Source organism: Macrobrachium rosenbergii, chromosome 10 (assembly GCF_040412425.1).
Source record: "Macrobrachium rosenbergii isolate ZJJX-2024 chromosome 10, ASM4041242v1, whole genome shotgun sequence".
Lineage (NCBI taxonomy): Eukaryota > Metazoa > Arthropoda > Malacostraca > Decapoda > Palaemonidae > Macrobrachium > Macrobrachium rosenbergii.
In genome coordinates, this window is record NC_089750.1 from 74,089,707 (window position 1) to 74,094,706 (window position 5,000).

Consider the following 5,000-nt stretch of genomic DNA (forward strand, 5'->3'; position numbering starts at 1 on the left):
GTCACTCCCTTGGTGGATCAGCTTGTTGCTAAAAAGATTTATTATTATTATTATTATTATTATTATTATTATTATTATTATTATTATTATTATTATTATTATTATTATTATTATTATTATTATTATCCAGAATATATAAACCCCATTCATATGGAAGAAGCCCACCACAGGAACACTGACTTGAAATTCAAGCTTTCAAAGAATATTATGGTGTTCATTAGAAAGAAGTAACAGAAGGTAATGGGAAATACAGAAAGAAGAGATACCACTTATTAAAAAAAGAAAAAATTAATTAAATTAATAAATGATTCTAGAAAATCAAGTGACAAATTAATGAATTAATATAGAATGATTGAATTACCCTAAAATACAAGATGAGGAATTCAAGAGCAAAAGGAGAAAATCACTGGAGGAAGAAATTTCATTTACTTAGGAGACACGACTCATCATATCTGTTCTCCTACAAGAGGACCCAATACCAAATACATCCCGTAGGTGGATTGTGCCGTCAGTGCACCTTACGAGGTGCACTGTAGGCACTACTTTAGGTTCTTTACAGCGTTCCTTCGGCCCCTGGCTGCAGCCCCTTTCATTCCTTTTACCGTACCTCCGTTCATATCCTCTTACTTCCATCTTACTTTCCATCCTCTCTTTATAATTGTTTTAAAGTTATTTTCAGCGCTGATTGACCTCATAAGTCCTAGCGCTTGGCCTTTGGCCTAAATTTTATACTCGATTCAGTTCAGTTCAGTATCAATTACAGTCCCATACAATGACAATGACGAAAGAGGTGGGTTCACCTGTGAGATAATATTCAACACGAAATAATTCGTCCACGTCTCGAATATAAAATTGGAGAATAGTCAAGGAATAGAAGTACCGCCCTCCTCAGGGATGTCAAAGTATATGGGGAACCATTACAAGAAATCAATGCCACCTCTCCCAGAAAGAAGCTAAGTCACGGGACAGTGATGTTGCACTGTAGGCATCACTTGAAGATCTTTGCGGCGTCCCTCAGGTCCCTAGCTGCAACCCCTTTCATTCCTTTGACTATACCTCCTTTCAAATTCTCTTTCTGCCATCTTACTTTTTCAACCCTCTCGTAACAATTGATTCTTAGTGCAGCTGCGAAGTTTTCCCCCTGTTATACCTTTCAAACTATTTTACTCTCAAGTTCCCATTCGGCATGGAATGACTTCATAGGTCCCAGGGTTTGGACTTTGGCCTAAATTTTATATTCCATTTCCATTCCATCACGCGTCCTGCATTCCACCTGGCTTCCTGAATTCTGTTATCATTTGTTTTGCTTTCTTTCTTCCATGAAAATAATTCACTTGATGGTGCAAGTTTGCTTTTTAAAAATGTAATTATAACTTTGTTTTCTGCAGCTCATTTCGCCATGTGAAGGGCAGCTGAAGTGTTATGCAGCTGATTTCGCCATCTGGAGGACAGCTGAACTTTTATAAGAGGTTACTTTATACAATTTATTCTTTCTCGTGGCCTACGAGTAGTTCTCGTAAAGATGGCTTGACTCTCTCTCTCTCTCTCTCTCTCTCTCTCTCTCTCTCTCTCTCTCTCTCTCTCTCTCACACATTCAGAAAAGTCCCTGAGGTCAGATTCAATTTTCAGAATTCCTTGACTGTCGCCCATTCGTCACACGTAATGCAACACTTGTACAGGTTTCATACCAACACTCTGACTAATAGATCTGATATATGTGCGTATATTCGACCATTCAACTGCGTTTTCTATTGCAACATAAAAAAACAGGGTTAAACAAAATTGTGAACAGTCTTTGTCTTGCAATTTTTTTTCGATATGAAGCTCGAAATTTAGTGATGTTGATGGTGGAAGTGTTATAAGAGGAAATATTTGTTGAGTTCAGTATTCGAACGTCAACGAGAGAGAGAGAGAGAGAGAGAGAGAGAGAGAGAGAGAGAGAGAGAGAGAGAGAGAGAGAGAGAGAGAGAGACGGAAATGGGACTCTCAGTATCCTTTTCTCTCGTATTTTACTAAACAGGAATTTAATTTTTCAATTATTCTTCACTGAGAGAGAGAGAGAGAGAGAGAGAGAGAGAGAGAGAGAGAGAGAGAGAGAGAGGCTCTCAGTATCCTGTTCTCATATTTTACAAAATACTAATTATTCAATTATTCTTAACTGAGAGACGATTCAGTACACCAGACAATAGCACTGTGGGCATTACTGAAGGGTCTTTGTGGCGTTTCCTCCTTAGGCCCCCAGCTGCAACTTCTTTCTTTCATTTTACTCTACCTTACTGACTATATATATAAAACACAGAAAACCATCTTCCCCAGTACTAACCTATTCACATCCACCAAAACACGGATTAATCTCTCAAATGATTATGTAGAATTTTTACTCGAAAGTTCAAAAAGTAGGCAACGTTACGAGATGCTTTAAACTTCGTAAAAAAAAATCCAGTCATTATTTTTCCTTGTGACGAAATCATGAAGAACAGGTTACGTAACAATTTGAAACTAGGTCTCACTAAGTCTTATCAGTAGACTAAGTTACGTAACAATTTGAGACTAGGTCTAAACAGTAGACCAACTTACGTAACAATCTGAAACTTAGTCATATCAGTAGACCAAGTAACGTAACATTTTGAGACCGTCTTATCAGTAGACCAACTTACGTAACAATTTGAAACTAAGTGATATCAATAGACCAAGCTACGTAACAATTTGAAACTAAGCCTTATCAGTTGACTAAGTTACGTCTCAATTTTAAACTAAGTCTTATCAGTGAGCCAAATGACGTAACAATCTGAAACGAAGTCTTATCAGCAGACCAAATGACGTAACAGCAAAGTAGGCATTATCAGTGATGAAACACACAAGTATTAGGTTTCCTAAATGCTCATTAAACGTTCTAAAACGTTCCGGGATCAATTTCCACTCACTCCATCATCACTTTTCTCAAAAACACCGCGTTCGAGTTCGAATCCCGGATGCCTGATCGAACCCTTGAACCTTCGAACCTTCGAACCTTCTAACCGAAACACTTCCTCTTGGAGCTCCGAGTCGCACCGTTCCGAAAGCACTTCTGGAAAAGTGTGAGGTACTTCCCTCAATGGTGGCACGGTTCTGCCCCTTCCCCTCTTCCTCCTCCTCCTCCTCCTTTCCTCCTCCTCCTCCTCCTCCTCCTCCTCCTCCTCCTCCCACCCTCACTCCAATTCCTTGCACCCTCAATTGACCAGCTCTACAGGTACAACTTCGCGAGGGGTTACATGACAATAACGACCGAAAACGGCTTCTTTTCGATAACGACGCCCCTTCCCCTCTCCCCCTTCCCTGTCACTCTCCCCTCCCCCTCTTCCTCCACCACCTGCCCCTACCCCAGCCATGACCCACCACCCACCCCGTCATTACGAGCCTTCATTAGACTTTATACATCCTCCATTACATATGGATTTTCCTTTCCTCGTCCCGTGACTAATCTTGAAGCCTCGCCGCCCTGCATCCCACGAAAAGATTAGTATTACCTTTTTGAAATTACCTTTTTTTATTCGTCTTCTCTTTCGCGGGTGAAAGGGGGATTCAATAATTGCTGTTCGAGAAATGTAATTACCCTGAATTCCCTTCGGAAATGAAGTAACAAGAGTTTTACGGAGAAGCCCTTTATATAAATGTTTTTGCTCCCGCAGGGAGTAGTTTTGTCGTCAGTGCACCTCATGCGGTGGACTGTAGGCATTACTTAATTAAGGTTCTTTGCAGAGTCCCTTCCTTAGGCCCCTAGCTGCAACCCCTTTCCTTCCTTTTACTGTAGCTCCGTTCATATTCTTCTTCTTTCATCTTACTTTCCACCCTTTCCTAACAACTGATTCATAGTGCCGCTGCGAGGTTTTCCTCCTGTTACACCTTTCGAACCTTTTTACTCTCAATTTCCCTTTCAGTGTTGAACGAGCTCATAGGTCCCAGTACTTGGCCTTTGGCCTAAAATGTATATTCTATTTTATAAGTGCTTTTGTCCGTGCCACTAATATTGTTAACCTCCCAAGGAAATCTGTAGATGCTTGCGAGTCTTTCGCCAAATAGAAAAGTCTCAAATTCTCTACATTTGTCTCAGAAATTACGTCAGAGAGAATTCACAACTACCCGGAAGTTTAAGGAATACTTTTAGCCCCGTTTGGTCTTAAATAAATGTCAAAGTGAAACGGAAAACTTAATAGGTAATCATTTTTATTTCTTTAAACTTTGAAAGTAATAATTTTCTTTTTTTTTACCATTTGAAAGTAATAACTTTCTTTTTTTAACTACAAAAATAAAAGTAATAATTTTCTTTTTTTTACATTTGAAAGTAATAACTCCATTTTTAACTGCAAAAGTAATAATTTTACAATCTTTTAGCTTTAAAAGTAATCATTTCAATTTTTTGAACTTTGAAAGTAATAACTTTCTTTTTTAAACTGCAGAAGTAATTTTAATATCTTTTAACTTCAAAAGTAATCATTTCAATTTTTGAAACTTTGAAAATAATAACTTTTTTTTTAACTTCAAAAGCAATAATTTCCTTTTTTAACTTCAAAAGTAATCATTTTCATTTTGTAAACTTCAAAAGTAATAATTTTCATTTTCCAAACTTCAAAATAATAATTTTAATTGATTAAACTTCAAAAGTGATAATTTCCATTTGTCAACTTCAAAAGTAACAATTTTCATTTTTTAAATTTCAACGATATTAATTTTCATTATTTCTAACTAGAGTAAAAAAAATGTGAGAGAAACGTCACAGCACGATTCCCTTTTCTAAGGAATAATTGTTGTATTGGTCTTTGGTTGCCTAGCAACCGGAAGATAATCCTACCTGAATTGAAGTCTTGTTATGCAACAGTGCGCCCACATAGCATTGTCTATAGCAGGATAGCTTCTCTATAAGAAACAGCATTTTCCATAGCAGAATGACTTTTCTATAAGAAACAGCATTTTCCATAGCAGAATGACTTTTCTATAAGAAACAGCATTTTCTATAGCAGGAT